This window comes from Passer domesticus, chromosome 10 (genome assembly GCF_036417665.1).
Source record: "Passer domesticus isolate bPasDom1 chromosome 10, bPasDom1.hap1, whole genome shotgun sequence".
Classification (NCBI taxonomy): domain Eukaryota; kingdom Metazoa; phylum Chordata; class Aves; order Passeriformes; family Passeridae; genus Passer; species Passer domesticus.
This window is the reverse complement of record NC_087483.1, coordinates 31,196,855-31,217,041: the sequence shown is the minus strand read 5'-3', so window position 1 is coordinate 31,217,041 and position 20,187 is coordinate 31,196,855. Positions and strand designations below refer to the sequence as shown.

At 38.1% G+C, this 20,187-nt stretch overlaps 1 protein-coding gene across 2 annotated transcripts in view; it reads right to left on the bottom strand.

Moving 5' to 3' along the window:
• Positions 1-20,187, bottom strand: part of PTPN4 (protein tyrosine phosphatase non-receptor type 4) — a 106,767-nt gene that overhangs the window by 82,127 nt on the left and 4,453 nt on the right. The window contains exon 1 of one of the 2 annotated variants that reach the window (XM_064434958.1): positions 4,365-4,388. The exons of the other annotated variant lie outside the window; for it this stretch is intronic. The gene's annotated coding sequence lies outside the window, so the exon portion shown is untranslated. Of the gene's footprint in view, positions 1-4,364; positions 4,389-20,187 lie in introns of those variants that run through there. 2 annotated transcript variants of the gene reach the window in all.

Here is a 20,187-nt window from a genome sequence, read left to right as displayed (position 1 = left end):
TGTTTTCTGTCACTAAAACTGCAGAGTATGGTTCAAATCCTCACCTTGAGCATTTTCACTGTGCTGCAGCTGAGAGCACAGAGTTGTGTCTCAGCCAAGAGGCTGGGGGCAAGTTTGTGTTTTAATTTTTCCCCTAGCACAACTCTAAATGCCAACTCAATTGTAACCACAGCCCAATACAGAAGTCCACGTCACCAATTCAAATTTTCTCCCACTTGTAATATGAAAGACTAGACCAATTTTTTTTTTCTTCTCAATGATGTCTAATCCTAAGAAAACCATGCTGTCAGGGAAGATTATAGATCTAGTCACTAAACTCCGACTAAGTGTAACACAAATGAACTTTTATACTATATTACCTATAACTGACATCTACTTCTTCATAATAAAATAATCCAACCACAATAGCTGCTCTCAGAAGAAGTCTTAATCCAGTGATTAATTTAGCTTTCTATGCCAGAGAATCATAGTACCTGTATAGAAAATTACTGTTTAAAATGAACTTTACTGTTCAACTGTATACAGGAGAGATTGCCATTTTCTAGTCTTCAACAATCTTTTCCCACTATAATAAAGCTAAGGACATAGCACTTTTTCTCTTTGAAATCACAGGACTAAAGCTGTAGACCTGATTTAGAAGCCTTGTATGCAACCTAATTCACCTTTCAAACACAGCAGCTTTACAAAATGGTTAGCAAAAAATCCATTTGGATACTCTCTTCCACTACATTGCAGGTAAGAGACACTGGAAGAGAACAGAAGCAGTTATAGTCCCCAGGCTGTTAGAAACCAGAAGTTTGCAGAGCTGTCCCATTTTCCCTGCAGTGAGTTCTCAGCTGCCCCAGGCAAGTGCTCAACACGCAGCCTCACCCCTCCTGAGCCAGGGGCTGTGCGAGGTCTGAATGACAGATTTGAACCAATTCCCTCAGTGCTCTCAGTTCTCCTTTCATTCTACTGAAAAAGTATGTAATAACGTGTGATTATGTTGGATGCCTCTCTGTTTCAAATTCATAACAAACACTGGAAGCATGTGGTAGTCTATAAAAACCTGACAGCAGAGGCCCAAAGCAAGGCTTAGTGAGCCTGTCTGCAGCAAAGCGGGCACACTAAATACCAGAAAGGAATTTCATAGTCAAAATAAAAAGGTAATGGAAATTTGCAAGAAAAAACAAACATCCCACGATTTCCAAAAGCATGCAAGGAACGCACACTTCAAGTAGCCGATCTACTCTTGGCAATGACAGCACAAGAAACTGTCACAGTGTAACACTCACCCTGGTATCATATTTGTTATTTTTATACAAGGGGCAACATCCTGACTCCAAAGCTACTTGAGAAGCATCTCAGTTACATAAGTCAATGTACTTTTGTGATATTTGGTAATTCATACAAGCTTTATGTAGACATGCTGATGTTAAATCACTATGAAAGATAGCAATAACTCCTTGGTCAGAAATAAACACAGAAACTACGCTGTATCCTTAAATCTAGGACACAACTACATCCTCAGGTGTAATTATGGCTAAAGCCAAACACAGCAGTGTACTTGCATCAGTAAACAAGTTTCTGCCAGCATTACAGTTCTCAAGGATCTCTGTGACCCATACTTGCAGTGTGAACTGCTTTGTGAAGATGCAAATCTTTGACAAATGAACTCTGAAATTCCTCCAAGCCTGTAGAGCCAAAAAACTTCAAAACTCTTTACAGAAATTATAAATGTAAGTGTCCCTACAGAGAAAAAGATCTGCAGAATGCACCCAAGTTTCCCAGCTTCTTATCCTTTTGGTAAAGGTGAGAATAAATATTTTTAGCTGTTGTCTATAAAAGCAGTGGAAGGGAAGCTGCCAGCAAGTACAATCACCACTTCCTCAAATACCTTTCCTTTAATCCACCATTAAACACTTTTTTTTTCTGCTCAACTGCCAAGTAGTCAACATTCTGGGACAGATTCATTTCTCTTTTCTAAAAGGGAACAGAAGCTACTGTGGGAGAAAAAGGGAAAAAAGCCTCCACCTCTCAAAGCACAGAGCAGAAATGACTATCTGTCCCGGGCTGCCCTCTGAATAACACCAGTGCAGAGGCTGTTGATGGTCAAAGGAAGGAACATCTTGAATTCGACCTGGCGTCAGCCTGGGCCAGCCCCAAATTACCAGCAGTCCTTAGAAGAAATGTCACTAGATCAGGTGTGATTATTCACTGGTAGTGCTACCTTGAAAAAATGAGAAATCTCTACCTGCAAGAACAACTCAATAAGCAAAGCTCAAAAATAATAAATTAAGCAAGTGCTGAGAAAATTCTGGCTTAGTTTTCCAAAAGCTCTAAAAGAGCTTTCTCAAGACATTTATGTTTTATATAAAGTGCAGTTCTAATATTTCCCACTACAATTCTTGCTTACATTCAGAGTTCATTAAGTCACAATAAAAAGCTCAAAGGTACATTCACAATCACACTAACAGCACAGATGTCTGATGCATTCTCCTCGGATGCTTTCCATGTGGTTATAAATGGAAGGGATGGATGGCAACATAAACATCTATGCAAAAGATGATAATGCATCTATGCAAAATCATTAAAAGGCATTTGAATTTCACACATTTTAACATGCAGTATAGAAAGATTCCAAACCACTACAAAAATCTATTAAGAACACACAGTCAAGTTATTTCTCCCTAACAGTCTCCTACATACATACATCTTGATTTAAATCTGTGTTTTATTTTTCTACCATTTTCAACAAAATTAAATCAAGCTTGTAATGCTTAAGGACAACCTCCTTAAAAAAAAAAAAGACTTTCAGAACGGAAGACCCAGAAGGAAAACTGATTAAGTAAAAGTTTATTCTCAACATGCACAAACATGATGACAGTGACATGAGTAAGTCCAGTTGCTAAGTTTTCTGATATGTAAAAAGAAAGCTTTTCATCTAACAAACTGGACTTAGATATTAACTGTTGGACTTGATGATCTTTAGAGATCTTTCCAACTTAAACAATTCTAAGATTCTAAGTGTGAAGAGACACTCAGATGATGAAAAAATAACACTCACCTTTCTTTACAGTGAAAATATTGTGCAAAGTGCACTGAGAAGGAACAGTCTATCAATACACAAATGAAGATGGCATTCAAAGGCGACAAGCTGAGTCAGCACACCTGCACTGCTCCTCTTGGGCACTGTGTTTAAAAACTCTGCTCATTCATGTCCCCTTCAGTCAGGCTGAAACAGCTTTCTCACACCTGCTTCTTTAGGCATTCTTTTGTAATTAAACTCAGCTTCCCCAAACTCTTTACATCTATAGCATCCCAGAATTAAAAGGCTACAGAAGAGGGGCATATGGCAGGATGTGCAATGTGCACATTAACAAAGAAAACCAAACCACTGGTTTCTGCTACTTTCCAAGTCTATTCACATGCACTTTTCCCTGCTGGCAGCTCTGCAGCACAGCCCAGGTCCCCAAGAAGCAGCTGCAGGAGCCAGGTGGAAGCAGCAGGAATATTGGTCTGCAGAGAAGGTCTATTTGAACAGTGGTACTATGCTTATCTGAGGACACAAAGCTCTTCCCCATGCTCCCAGAAATGCTCAGAAGAGGTATTTTCCAAAAATGAAGATACTAGTATCACAGAAGCAATAGCCACCACACTCACCCATGAGACAGTCACTTTCTCTCTAAACAGCAAGACAGACTCATCAGAGTATCACAGATCACACTCAGTTTTTCTGGGGACTCGGGTCTTTCACTGCAACAAGTACTTAAAATTGGGACCTTAGCAAATTCAATACTTTCAAAACTGCATTGGCAAACTCAGTTAGCAACAAGCTTCCTCTTAACAAAGAGGTACAGGACAGCTCAGAATAGCAAAGGCTCACCAAGTGCAGAGCGTCAGACCAAAACCACTGGCTTCTTAGTTCAGTTTTCCCAGTTATGTCTTCTCTGAAACAATCAGTTGATCAGTGACAGAGATGAACAAGCTTGCCATATTATGAAAAAGCAAAAAACTTTAACCCACAAAAAGGAAAGTACTCTTTTCCCATTACAGGTTAAACCTGGGAACAGACATAGAAACTACATTTTTTAACAGAATAAAAAATGAGATCTGAAACCACCACATTTGCATTATAATTATGCAGAGCACTCTGTCTGACAAAATCCAGATTGAATTGATCATTCCAAACTCCAGCCACCACACCAGCAGCATTAGCAACACTGACTTCAGAACAAGTACACTTGAGCAAGTGTCTGTTGCCATGGATAAACACGTATGGAGTAGTCACCTAGGTACAACCATGCAGTTGTTGAAATGGGATAACAACAAGAGAATTCAAGACTCTCAGAACTGTCAGCACACTAACATCAATGATAACGTACCATGAAATTGTTAATACCTTCTGTGGAAAGATGAGACAACACACGATTTGTTCCCTAGATCACAGGAAGCAGATCCTGGTGACCCATGACTGGAAATGTTTCGGTAGCTCCAGGAAGTTGCAAAGACAGTAAAAACAAACAGATCAATGAGCCCCTTTACAGTTCAGTAAAGGTCTGCCAAGTTTTGTCCACTGCTGTAAGAGGTCCTCTCCTCAGAAGTCAGTCTTAGCGGGTCCAAAACTGGAGTCTGTGAAACCAAGGAAAAAGTGATGCAGCTCCAGATAGATCACACAATTACTGAACTGAGGCTGCCAGGAATATGCACTGCCCATGGAACAGTGGGTGGCCAGTGCCACACACCATGACTCCTTCAGCATCAGTCGATGGCAGGGTGTCTCAAGCTGAAGAGTATCTGAAGGGTTCTTCAGTTCTTACTATTCAGAGAGATATGTATCAAGGCTTGTCCTTTCCAGATGCAGAAAATGGAGTCAGGATGCTTTGGTAACTTCTTAAGAATGATGAGCGTGATGTTATGTACATCACAGAGAGAGGCAATGGTAAAGAGCTTAATATCACCACCACATTACCCTTATGAAAAGTAGTTCCCACTCTCCAAGAACCAGCACAGCATGCTTATTTACCAGGTCACCCAAAAATATCTGAGGGAGCTTCTCAGCAGCTTAGAGTCTGAACAATCTACAATGCCCATCTGAGAATTTGTTGTTCTCAAATTCTGAAAGCTAGAGCCCAGAGAGCAGAAATCCCTGTTATTTAACACAAAATCAGCAAGAAGCTTGTGTCTGCTACTGACAGGCAGGCAGACTGCTACGAGCTATTCTAATTCCTCATGAAGGATGTAACATAAGCATTATTAAATAACAGACGTGTCCATCTGTCCTCTGGAAGTATATAAAGAGAAACACAAATTAGAATTTCTTCACAGTCTTAGATCATCCGCCTTTCTGTAAGAAAATCTGCTGAAAAAAACAGAGAGAAATGAAAAGGTGCCAACTAGACTGAACAAGTGCTGACAGAGCTCATGAAAGTGCAGAAAAATTACATCTAGCTCTCAAGAAATCCAAAATAAGTAACTCAAGAACACATCTACTCAAACCTACAGCTTATGCATACTTTGTGGTAGGCTTTGTTTTTTAACAGAATAGAGGCTACACTGCCTGGACATCTCTGTCACATTGTGGTCACTATGGCAAAATAACTCAAAAAATCTATGACTGGCCACTAATATTTTTGCCACTATATATTTTACTAAGCCACTTTGTAAGATGACTGTAATACTCCTCTGAAACATGATATGGGAAGATGTTGGTAGCTGGAGCAGGAGCAGCCATGCCACCATTACATAGCAAGTTTTAATACCGCTACAAATCTGGTTCTTACATCTCATCTTGCAGTTCCATGGACTGATGAATTTTTAGTCTCTACCACAAGGGATGAGAAAAGTGTTAAAACTGTAGGTGTTTGAACATTTATCTCAAATTCACTGTTGTAGTTAGCTTGTTTTCCTGTTTTGTTGGCTTCACTAAGAAGTTTCGTTCAATTTTGTATTGAATATGATTGAGAGTTTAAGCGAATAAAAAATTGCTTTCCAGAGTAACCATATCAGAGTTAAAGATGATCAGAGAGCTATTACTTAAATGCCTGTTTCCAGAACATTTACAGATAAAAACACAACATCTATGGAAAGTATACGAAATCTAGGCAAGGCAACAGGAGACAAATAGCTGAAAATTTGTCAGTAACATTAAGGTAAAGAGAACACAACCACTGCCTCCACTGGCAGCAGATCCAGGAAAGTATTACCTGAGAAACCTGAGAGTAACTCCCAAATTAAGATCATGCCTTCCTTTCAGCTGGGAAAAAAGAACAGCGTTCAAGGGCTTATGGAAAAGAGCAGGCAGTAGGATCCATGTCATCCATGGGCACGAGCAATACAGAACTGATACAGGCTAAAGAGAACAGGAGGGAGGCGATGGAAAGAGCTCCCAGAAGTGCTGCCAGCCTGATGGTATGGGCATCAGAGCCACAAGTGTACACACAGCAAGGCCATAGGATATTTTGGGAGAAGATCTAGAGAGGAACCCACAAAACGTCATATTTATTTACACCTTATGTGCCACAGACAGTTTGCTTTCTATTTCCAATTTGGGATTATACTTCAAGACATTGGAATTTGGTGCTTCACTTTCATCAGGGCAGTGCATCCATTCCCAGTATTAAACTTTGGAAAATGACCTATTTACTGAAAAAACCCAATACTGAATGATCATGTGTAGGCTGAGTACGCTCATGTCTGTTTCAGTGCTTTAAGCTCAGATTCTTGTCTTACTTCACAGCTCAGTCTTTGAAAGAACCAAACATTGATTTATTTCTATAGAAACAAATGGAAATTTACAAAGTCAATATCTGGGATTATGATAGCCAGAAAGAAGGCGTGGACAAGACAATGAACTATAGCTCATATGACTGAGCAGAGGTTAACCAATATCATTCCTTTCTGAAAGGTTGTACACAGCAAGCTGCAGAAATTGTCTCCATGGTGTTCATCACACTGTTAAACAATGTCACTTATTCTGTTATTTTTTTCTGAATAAGTACAGGAATAGAGGGAACATAATATACATGAATTTTTAAGAATAACAAAAAGATACTCTCACATTAGCTGAGACGTTTTGACACTTCAACACATGTAGTCACACCATTACTTACAGGCTTGGAACAACTCTATTTACATGGGAGCATGTAAATATAATTGGATTTAGAGGAGAATTAATATTTTTTTGTGCACTTTAACCAGGAAAATTATCGTATTTGCAGGTAACTTAAATTCAGATGTACATTTTACCATTTCAGTATCAGTTTAATATCTGTAGAGTAAAACTAACATCCCCCAACAAACATAGAAACAAGCAAAAACCACCAAACACTTTCATGCTGCTTGTCAACAACTTGACTGCAAAGTAATGAAGTGCATCTCTGCAGACTTAGGAAAAGGGATTATTTAGTGCAATTTTTTGTCAAGAGCATCTTGTGATTAATTTCAGGGACACAAAATATTTTGTTGTCAAGATATCCAGTCACTGCTGGAAAGACACTATGAAAGCAGGTTAGGTTGCATTACATTTTTTTTTTGTTACCAATGATTCTGCCAAAATGGCTAAAGTTTTTCAAATCTCACAATAAACAGGTACCATACTGTACTGATTTGGACAATCACTGATTTATAATTTTTTTTTAAACATATCTAACTCAAACAGCTTATCAGTCTAAACCTCACTGTAATTATTTTATGGGTATGTATAAATGGCAGTACAGGTTTAACTAATGATGTCCATACAAATGATTCCAATAGGAGGTTTTCAACCTATCCTAAGGGCAACAGGCTCCACCTCCTGTGCACACTGAGAAATGGAGGCTTTCTATTGATGCTGTTATTGATCACTTATTCCAAGAAAGAGATAATAAATAAGGAGCTTTGGAAAATATAAGGGGGAGAGGGAGAGAGGTTAAGGAAAAAAGCAGCAGAGATCAGCATTTCTAGAAGTGGAATGTGACAATATCACGGACAACTAGACTTTACTCTGACAAACTCTTTTTATTTTGACATAAGCTGGCAGTGTTAGCTAACACAGCATCTCTGACCCACTCCTGAGCCTGGCCTCTTGCTTCCAGCCTTGCATCATCCTCTCCCTACTGCTGACATAGCCATTTGTACAGCCATATGGTAAACCAGAGTGGGGAAATAAGAAGCAACACTATTTTGGCAAAATTATTCTTCAGTCAGACCAATTCCCCAGTATGACTCACTATGCAGCGGCAGAAGCACTACAGCAGCACAAGGAGGGCAGCAGGTGGCCATGAGGAGAGGAAGGCTTCCTTCATGGTCAAAATAAGGAAAAGACTAAAGGTATTATCATCTAGCCAAATAAATATCATTCACTCATCCATTTTGTTAAAAGCCTTTTCAAGAAAATAACAAAAGGGTGAAAAATGTTGAAAAGGTGAGGAAAATGTGAAGATAAATTCAATACTGAAGCTTTCAACTGTGTATTTCCTGAATCTGGGGAAGAACACAACCAGATGAAATGGGGTGATAGCTAGAATCATCAGTGGGATTTTTTTTAAATTATGAAGCTAAAGTAACCATTTCATGTGATGAAAACGCCTAAGAAAGTAAGCAAATTTAAAAGGAATTAAGAATGATGACAAATTGAATGGAAGGAGATGAAGGTGCAAAACCAGAGGAGCAATCATAGAAAAAGACAACAGCACATTCTTCCTTGAAGCACTGGAGACCAGGAAGTTCATGTATTCCCCACCATTTCCATAGCTACTTATGGACTACCACAATAAAAGTATGACTTTATTAAAAAAAAAAAAAAGCACACATCAAACCTGTTCATTTCCATATGTCAGTGCTGAAATAATGCCTTTCTTTCTATGTTTCTCCAAATCATCTTTTATATATATACCTAAAACTGTTGCATCATTTCCCTCCTTATCTGCTACAAACCTCCCTTAAAATTTCCTGCCTTATTGAGGTCCCTTTCACCACAGAACACACAAGGACTTGCATACAATACAGCAAACAATGACAATGAAGGATCATTGGGAAGAAACAAGTGCCATGTGATTTGTTTTGTGGTGTCTGAATCACTAATTTGTATTTTGTTTCAGGAGGTGCCAGGGGAAAGATTAAGACTATAGTGTTAATGCAGACAATTCTGAAAAGGTCACGTTCCCCAACATATTATGAAAATTCAGGGATAAAATGCAGTCAAAGACATAACATGACAGAGGTGATGGAGATTGACAGTAAGCTACTCTAAAGGGCTCCCTGTACTGCTTCATCTGAAGGCGGTGCAACGTCTGGCGTATCACACAAAATGGAATGGTAGTTACCAATGCAGACACCAGAGAAGTTTTATTGAAGCTGCACTTAACTACAAAAAGAAACTGAACAGAATACACCCCAAAGTGCCAAATCTGACCTAAACCCCTATTTTTGTTTGTGCATTAAGGGGTCTCCAAAAGTACAACGTGGCTTAATACAATCCATAATGAGCAGCAAGACTCACCATACTGTGTCTGTACTGGTAAAAGACTTGCACAGAACCTGGTATTTGCTGCACTTTCTATCTTCAAATTTATATACTCAGTAGGCGTACCAAAAAAAAAAATCTCCTTTTATCCAATGATCTCAGAGTTTTACTGGGAAACTATTTCTCATTTATAAAGGAATAGAACAAGATGCAGAAAACCAAGTAATTTGCCTGTCATTACACAGTGAGTCAGTGGCAGCAGCCCACACTGGTCATACATCTCTTGCTGTTCTTATCAGGTACTGGCATTAGAATAAGGCCTTTTATAATAGTTACATCCATATGTATCAACAACATGATCCTCACCATTTCAAATTTATGCTCGTTCTCTCTTTTGCTCAGAAAATGAACACTAAGATTATACAATGCACTCTATTTAAAAGATAACACATTAGTGCCTTCTTTTTTCAGCCCAGTATTTCTTTGACTGAAAGATACCAGAAATGCTTTTGTGTTTGGGTTTACAATGAACATTTTAAAATAGTTAAATATTCTACAGAGTAAAAGTTAAATCTATGAGTAACGACATGTTAAAACCACAAACCTAGGAATGGATTTGTAATCAGTTGTATGTGGCTACATCAAGGAAGGTTCTCTGTATACAGGACACGAGTCTGATACGTCTCCACATTATTCATCACTGTCAGGATTACTGAGTTCCGGATCTTTTATCTGATCCAAGAGTGCACTCCCATTCTTATCTGCAGCACGTGCTGTGCCAGCCCTTTTGATGCAAAATTTTTCTCCCTGTGGTATGAAAAGTGACTAGTGCATGAGGGGTGGGGGGAGAATGACGATGACAGTACAAATGAACAAGGAACAGTAACACATAAACAAAAGATGAATTGTTAGAAAAAAGGTTAATTTATGCAACTCAAAGAAAAAAATCTCTCTAGTTAACAAGCAATTCTTAAAACCCACAGAACTTGGCATCAATTCCATGATCCCTTTAGCATATCATCTTTGGCACACAACCACAGGAAAGATTGGATTTTATCTTCATCAATGACTTTGGCAGACCTTTCCAAAAAGGAAGACTGTTGTAATTGTTGTTAATACATTTTCCTACAACTAGTCTCTGCAGCAGAACTTTCACTTAAGTTTCTTACTGTGCACTCAGTTTTCCCATTTGCCAGAATACTGATGGAGTCTATCCTTTTAATTCACAATTTTTCTTATCCTGCACACATCCAAGTCCAAATAGATAAACTCATATTGGAAATAATGATTGCCACTTTTGCCAATGAAAAACAAAGAATGCTGTTCTGATGTATGGAAATACAGAGGTTGTGCTATGAAGAGTTTCATGCCAGTGCATCCAACATAACTGGCTTACAGCTTTCAGCTCAGGCAGCAGAGGGTGGGTAGGCAAGGCCAAGTTGATTATGTAGTTGCTTGATACACCTTCTCCTACCTGAAAATGCCATGTACCTGTACAGGGACAGACTCCAAAGACCTGTTGTGGATAAAACAGAAAACCACCAGCAGCTGAAGGAAGAGAGAAAGCAGGATCTGCTCCTTCCTTTCCTAACATCTGTTATTACTGGCTCTTTCAAACAGGTATTTAAATGTAGCATCATGGATCTTGAGCCCCTGCGTGACTGTTTCTGCTGCACCATGCCAATCCAAAACCTATCAATCCACAGCAGCAACGAGCACACACCCCTGTCACACCCTGGTGATGCAAGATCATGACATGTAGAGATGGTGGCACTGGACTCACAAAGGCAGAGGCAGTTGGATGCAACAAGCTCCCTCCAGGAATGCTGCAGGCTCCCACAGGTGTGGAGCAGCCCCACCTGTACACATGCTCTTAAGCTTCTGATGTACGAATTCTTAAGTTGCCAGTGAATGTATACATTTCCTTGAAAAGCCAAAGTGTGCATAACACTTAGAATCATTCTATTTTTTAAATGCACGTTGGAATCTGCATAGCCATAGATAACCTTGTTTCAGAGGATCTGCAGTGCTCAAGGGATGTATTACTGCTACAGTCAATAGCAGGCAATACAGCAGTGAGAAGAGCCGAGGGGACATGGGCTTAACTATGCATGGCTAAGCTAACATCCTCTGGAAAGTGACTACCTGGCATCAGGGTAGGTCTTGGAACAGTAATTGCTACAGAAGAAAAATATTCATACATGGTAGCCAATTTTAATCTGGCATAGGGAAAGGAGAAGGAATATCCCTGTATATTTTTAGGTGTACTTGTCTATTACACAGCTTAGTTAGCTATAGGTTACAAATTGGAAGATGATTTTCAGAGAGTAATGTTTTCTTTCTAAAACAGAGACTGACACTGAAATAATATTTTAAGTTTACTTTCCATAACATAAGTTGTAAGTGCTTAGGAGTCCAAGTCAAGGAGTAGAAGTTTTTAACTATCATATGATATGAATGAATCTCTTAGTTGTTCAAATATTATGCTCCATACATATTGATATTTCCTGCTTCTGTCTATTTTTATACATAAGATGTTTAAGATGCGTAAAAAGACTCGACAAAATCTTTTTCCTCAAGAAATAAAAATAAAAAGGCCTCCTCCAGAAGACCAAGGCAAGTGGCTTCAGATGTTCAGCTTTCAATCCAGAATAATGAAAAGACAACAATTTTCTGAAAACATAAATTTCCTTCATAAGTTTGGACAATTTTTTTACTCTCTCAAGCCGGCACAATTCACTACAAAAATACCGGAATTGCATACAAGGTGGTTATGTAGCAATTCTGCTGAAAAGGATCTTAGAAGGTAAGTGGGAAGGAAAGAGAATATTTTTAGTAGGTCATAAGATACAAACATAAACCAACTATGTCATGCTGTTGTAGAGAGGGAATTCCTCATATGAGGAGAGGGAGTCAGGCGCACAGCCCACGGGACAGATGAAGGTCCTCTCTCATGATTCTCAGTATTGCAAAAACTCAAATGGATTTGGTTTTAAGCTTCCTAAACCAGATGCAGGTCAAATAAGAACAGTGAGGTTACTTCATACAATACTGCAGAAATTGAATGTATTACAGCTTTCAAGCACTTTGAAACACAATTGTTATCCATATATAGCTGATAGAATGCTTACTAAGACATTCAATGTCATATCAATTAGATATTAGATTCAGTTCTTTTATTATGGTATGGAGGAGTGCAACACACTCACAGACCCTGCCCTAGCAGAAGAAAGCACTTCTGGAAAACAGATGACAAGTACTAAACACAGTAAAGTGATCAGGGAAGGTTTAGTTCAAATTTAGGACCGTATTTTTGTCCCTGAGATAAATTTTTGACTACCTGTTCCATAAACAAGGTATATACTTGTATATACTTTGAAACAACGTTCAATAAAAGGGATTACCTGACAGTGGGGAGCTATGAAACACTCTATGCTGTATCAAATAATAACTTCTTTCTTGCTCCATACCAATAGTATATTTTATTATATCCATGTTTCAGGTTTTCTGGTACCTACTTGCATGAGCTGGATGGATTGCTGCTTTCCAAGTCTTCTCCATCTCCTACCACTTCTGCTGTTTTCTGGTTTTTCCACTTCTATTTCTTCTTGCATTCAAAACAAATTACAAACATTTGATGCAAAATGTATCAAAATGTTTCTGATATATTTGAGGTTGGCTGTCTAAGAACAGCAGTGCCAAAGAAGATTGATAATACCCACAAATATTTGATCCATGTCAAATAAAACATGAGGTATTGGGTTTGTCTTGCTTACTGTCATGAACTGTTCTTCATAAAGAAACAGAACACAGATAAACCTAAAAATACAGAGTGATGCTCACTTTTAGACAAATCTAAAATTATTTTTGTGTCCTTTAGGAGAACCAAGTTTCCCTAACTAAACTATTTTTGGATGCCCATGATTATTTCTTCCAGCTTATAAATTTGTTACATTCAAAGCACCTAGAAGAACAGAGGAAGGGCAAGAATGTGTTTTAGGAAAAAAGAAAAAGTCATGTTTAATAAACTTTAAACATTAGGCTTACAAATTGTGCCAGCAACATTCCATTATCTTGTTTTGATAAATGCTGAACAGCCTAGGAAATTAAAAGAAGCTTCATGTTGCAATGACAAAATTAAGATAGGTTTTGGTGTACCTATCAGTCAGTTGAAATGCAGACATTAACATACTAACTTTGTGGATCCTTGAATGACAAAAGTGTCAAGATGAAAGCAGCTGACTCAAATGCAATCTGAATTAGAAGTGGAAAAGGAAATGGGGAAGAACTTTAAGGAACTAACAAAAGATCTAATTTCACTTTATTGGTTTTTTTTCAAGGTAACACCATGACAGGATTTAAATCCTAAATGCACATCATTCCAAATGACAACCCAATGGCTCTGCAGCTGTGATATTGTTTTGCTCCTCACCATACTCTACCTTGCCTCTCTTTCCCCTCATCAGCAACAAAACACTTCTCAGAGTGGAGTGTAAGTTTCATCTGATGAGTCTTTCCACTCCAGGTGTTAGGACAGGACTAGAGACAGGCCATGCTTCCCCACGTCTCCACTGAGCTGAAATGTTTCTCAAGTGCCAAAACATGCACCTGCTCATGCAGCAAGGTAGGTGACTGAGGGTCTGCATCTCAAGGTGACTGGACTGGTGGCAGCAAGTCTCAGCATCCGTTGGTTCTCACGATGAAATTCCACAAAGAAGCTCTTAACACCTCCTTCTCCTCACACAGAACTAGACTGTCTGGTGAGCAGGAATTAGGAGATTGGGAGGCTGGGGAAAGGCAACTGTCATCTAAAAGGCCCTGCTGGTATCTTGACTTGGTTTTCTGAACTATCAGCAACAGTGAAAAGTAAAACTAGAACACAGAAAAATCCATTAATGTGAGTACCCTGCTGACAAGCAGAACAAAACTCTTCCCTTGTAGATGTGCTCCCCACTCCAGGTGGTAACACTGCACCATTGCCTGAGGGGAACTGCATGGGCTGCCCAAAAGCAGCACCACTCAAAGGGCTCATTTACAAGGCAGTAAAGCATTACGGAACACAGAGTGCTGCATTTCACAGCACATCATCTTTGGACTACTTCAAAAGACAAACATCAATTTCTAAAGCTTCTGGTGTGCTCAAAGCACCTCCCTGAAGATAATCTCACTTCCTAGAACCCACCTAAAAACTTCAGGAACTGTTCCAAATGACATGGCCTGAAGTGTAATATGAACACTAAAGGCTGGAAGTAGCTCCAGCATAACCCTGCATGATCAGAGATTGCTCACTTCTGTGACTGTTAGCATCAGAAAATTCAGTGTTTTGGAGGAGAAGGTATGCTTTACACTGCATGAGTTGAACAGATGAAAACTAGCCAAACAACTCCATTCTTTGAAGACTATTTTTACATTTTCATCACAATATAAGAACAGGAGATTATGCCTAACACTTGGTTGATGTCTGAGGAAAAATCCACCAGTGAATATTTCACTAACAACCTCAGCACAGAGCGCAACATGCAAAATAACATGAACAGAGCTTGAGAGAAAAGATAAAAATTACACTGTTTTGGAATGCCAAATGTAAATACATCATTTTCAAATGAAACTGTCAAACATCTTGTTGTGGTGGTAGAAACCAAATCACTATGCAAAATGATAATACAAGAAAAGTCAATTGTATGTTTCTAATAATAAATGCTCTTGTGGCTTTTGAAGTCAGAAAAAAACTCTTGGCTGAATTGAAGCATTGATTTCTGTAGTTATTTATGTGCAGTTCCTATTAGAATTCTATTGAATTCCTTGAATGGTGAATGGAAGTGCTTTTGAAAACACACACAAAAACTGTTAAACAAGGGACACAATAAATGGAGAGTGTCGTGTTGCCAAAAAGTTTCAAAAAGTCAACAGAACATTTCAACATTTTTTGAAGTGCAAGCATGTATGACACTGTTTGACAGAAAATAAGTGTAATACGAAAACAGTATTCAAAATACATTTCCCCATCACTCCTGAGGAGGAAGCATAAACACTGGTATTTGCTTCTCATACATTATTTCTAAAGGACTTGCAATACTCTTGAAATATAATCTATAGTAAAACATAGTTTTATTTTACAGAATTTTAAAATGTAATCACTCCATCTTTTTGTCCACTATACTCGCAGTATGATGACGTTTTACTTACTATGCATACAGATATATCCAGAGTGTATATTATGTTAATTATGCTAAGAAAATAAGGATATTTATACAATGCCAAAAGAAAAGGTTTCACTGTGAGTTTTTCTGAGTACTCACAAGAGACATTTAAGTCTTGAAAGCAGATTTTTAGAATGTAGCTTTCTGTTTACAGCAGAAAAATAATAACATTAATAAGTTTATCTTCAGAACTTCTGTATCAGCCTATTTTTATTTTAATAGAAATCAATGAGAATTTGTTTTCTCATTGAAAGTAATGAGCACTTCTAAAATAATCTTACCACAGAGTGCTCTTCAACAACTTAAGTAGTATCTTATTTTGAAGCAATTTAAAATTATTATTATTAAAGCATTACTCAATACACATTAATTTTTTTCTATTTTTCCTAATTACTCATGGCACACTCATCCTACTGAATTATGGCAACTTCTCTGAACCTGCAGTTACACATCTTTGTCCCTAACACGATGACATAATTTGCTGTCATGCACTCCTGTGCGATGAGGGATGGATCTCTGGTCACATAACACATCCCAGCTTATTGTACACAACTGCTGGAGCACACGGAGTTATCATGGCACACCACAACACAAAATATATTCAAATGAATATGAAAGACTTCAGTGGAAAAAGGCTTTTGCAGATACCAGAGCAGCTACACAATCATTTCCCACAACAGTTAGAATGAATCTGTTTGTCTGGCATACAAAGGAAAAAAATACTGTAAAGAGCTGGATTGGAAAATGCTTACATCAATGTAACTTAGAAACAGAAAACAGAGATTTGACAAAGTAGCTTTACTGGCAACATAAGTTCTATTCAAAGGTGGCTGAACACGAGCTGAAGTTTCAGATGTTAATCAGGTTTCTCTTTCAAGCTACTCTCTCACATACATTTCATTAGTATAATTTCTACAAAGCACTTTTATTTCTGTTTTCTCAGGACTGTGTATGTGCTTCCAATGCCAAAGAAGTTATTATCTACATCACCCTTATTCAGAGAAGGATGCTTTTTATGAAAATCCTGCAGAAAGCATCCAGCATTAATGAGCTCCCATATAGCTTTCCTGTAAAAGGAGGGAGAACATATGTAACTGGGGAGGGGACAGCACCACGATCATTAAAAGGAGGCAATGCTTCTGCTGCTAACTACAACCGAGTCTTTTAATTGCTCACTTCAGTTTTATTAAATAGCTTACAGCTATCTAGAGAATTTCTAATCTTGCATTTAATTAATCTCAAGAATGAAGTTCTCCTGTAGGAATTTCCTCTTGGAGGACTTTTTGTCAGATGTTCATTTTCCATCTATTTTCTAGTCCTCTGCTGAGGAATTCTGTTCTAACTGTAACTGTATGTATACATCCTTAGAGGTTACTCACACCTCATTTCCTTACTGTACATCTCTCAATCTTTCAAGTGGAATGTTTTTGAAAACAGCAATATTTTAATTAATATCTTTATGATGTCTGTTATTAAATTCTATATATTTATTTAACTATTGCAAAGTTTGAACATAACCCAGAGTTTCTGCAAGCATGAGGATTGTGGAAAGTCAAAAACAAGTTTATCAAAAAAGCCCAGGGAACATCCACCACACTGCATCCCTCCCCAGGCAAACGCTCACATGGTCACTTCCTCAAACAGATCCAGGAACTGTAGAATAGAATACTCAAATCTATACTATAAGAAAGGGGAAGGGACAGTATCACCAATACCATAAGTTTCCTGAGTAATAGCAAACCTTTTAGGTGAAGGTGCCAAAAAATTGTAACCACATTACAGCACCCTGGAAAGGAAAGCAAAAATAACGTTTTCCCAACAACAAACTCCAAAATTATTTCCTTAGTCCAAATTTGAATATCTAAGGCCACTTCCAGCCTGAGTAATTTGCAAATCTAACTTATATGCTATATTTTAATATACCATACAATGAAAGGATAAGCCAAATATTAATTAGGGAAGGGTTAAGAAAGATAAGAAGCTTTAGCCACCATTAATGTTCTGTCCCTCCTCACCTAGCTGCACGTACAGCAAACTTGAGAAGAGGTGACAGAACCACAACTAGCAGCAACTGCATCAGCCCTAAGAACTGAAGAACCCAAATCAATTGTCTCACTTAAACCCACAGAAAACAAATAAGCCAAAAAAAAAAAATCAAATCACTTGGAGGTAAGACCCCATAATGTAGCCATCTGGTGTGTTTGTTCCATTGTAATACAACTTTGCATTTCAGTTTCTCCCTCCTGTGGTGTGTGCCAAGGTTATTTCAGCACAAACTTCACAACAGGTCATGAGATTTGTGGACAATTTAAAAAAAAGTATTTACCTCTCCTTTTCATTATGTTTCCAAAATCCTACACACTTTAAAATTATTGCAGGGCAGCTGTCCTTCTCCTCTTTCCCCTCTTTTCTACCCTGACTTAGACAAAGATGATACACCCATTCAGTTTTAGAGGCAGACACATTTCATTCTTTCAAAACCTTCTTTTCATAAATATTACATCCTTCCAAATATTAAAGAGATCTGCTCTATGGAAAGCAGGTGCACTTGGATGAGCTAACAGGATGCACTGTCTCCTGACAGAGTCAACACACAAGCCTAAAACATGGTAAGTGGGGAATTATTGCAGATTAGGATTCCCATCCATAGCCTCATTTGCACTCAAGTACTAAAAACAGACTGTGGCATCAATCCTAACTGCAGCCTGCCTCCCAAAAAAAAGACACGAGCCTCTTCCAAGGGAAGTCTTAATAGCAGCTCACAGTTTGGAGGTTACAGGCCACAGATTTAAAACTCAAATGCCAAGTTCCATAAAATTCCATTTTTAAGTCAAACAAACTGATACACATCCCTTCTCCAAAAGTAAAGCTTTTCTAAATAGGGGCACTCTATAAACTCAGAGAAACATTTTAAGAGCAGTACTGAGGCTCTGCAGTTTTGAGCCAATGCAAAACTGGCATATGCAGTGCACACACAATTCATATGGGAAAAAAAAGACTTACAATGCAACACATCACTGGACATCAGCATTGGTCATCTTTAACCCTATTTACACATCAAAAGACAAAAATATGTCTCACTTTTTCAGATGACACTACAAGCTTGCTGCATGTATCAAGACAGACAAATGCAATGTGACATATGTTAATTTTAACTCTCTCCAAAGCAAATTTTTCATGGGAAGACTGCAGGTTTTTTCCCCAAAAACATCTCTGAATTCACTAACAAGGCTAATAGAAACAAAACAAACCCAGTTTTATTACGTGATCTTCCTCATAAATTGTCATTTTTTAAAAAACAAGAGCATTTAATCAAAGCTGTAAAATCTGAGAAGCATTTTTTTTTCGGTACCAAGAGAAATACATTACATTTTGGATTATTTTTTATTCAAATCAATTATAAAAGCTTTAATTACAATTAACATGTTTTGCAACTTCATGGCCTAGGAAAATATAAGGGAAAGCACCATCAATAAATTCTCTCTTGGCCCAGATAAAAAAACTGTGCTAAGTTGGAATTTCAGAGAGCATCAGTAGCAATAACTGTTCCTCCACTGACTGGTGTATTTTCCAGGTGCTCTTACTGACCATGTGGTAATTTCTCCACCTAAAGGACAGGAATTAACAACATTTCCAGTCCTATTCAAGCCTGAACTAAGCACGAAGTTACTTCAGCACTGTATCTCTGTTGGCACAACAAGAGAGCACAAGTTCTGGTGTGTCACACTTGAATTTCTCCTTTGAAAAAGACAGTTTTGCAGTGTTATCAAATCCATTTTCTGGACTCTTTTGCAAATAGCACCTTCCACTGTGACCAGAAAACACAGCAATCTTGCTTGTTAAGCTCCTCCAAGACAAAGTATGCCAGCACATCTCTGAGACAAAGGAGCCACAGCAGGCTCTTTCACCAGCTGCTGCACGGACAGCGATCTGCTGCAGGCACAGTTTCAATTTCTGGTTTTAAACCTGACATAAAAAAGCAAACAACTAACAATTGTGTTCCCATCTAAGAAAACGCCCCTTATGTAACTTTCATTGCACTCAATAATTGACACAAGTTTCAAAGCACTGCTGATATAATTTGTTTCTCATTTCTGTCTTTTGCAGCAGACACAAAACATACCTTGGAGGTTTGGTTGGTTGGGTGGGTTTTTGGGAGGGTGGGTGATTTGTAGGTCAGAGAGATGATGATACACAAATGCAAAAAACTGGCCAAAGGACCCGGGAAAAGCTAAAATGCACTCAACTGCCTTTAAAGTTAATATCCTTTTGGAGGCAAAATGAGGATCATTTGCTTAATCAAAGCACACTTAACAAAACCAAACCAATTAAAATTGTTACTCCTAGCAAATAACAGAAAAGAGCTGACTTTTTTTTTTCAATTAGCTTATTAAAACTATCAAACAAAATAGCAAAATCACGTAGAAATCAATACCTTCAGACTTAAACTGATGTTTCCCAAGAAAAGGGACCAGTCAGAACAAGGTTTTCACTAGCAGATATTTAGCAATTTTTAAGTCCAAAACCCAGATTAATAACAGAACTGGATACATCTTCCTTAAA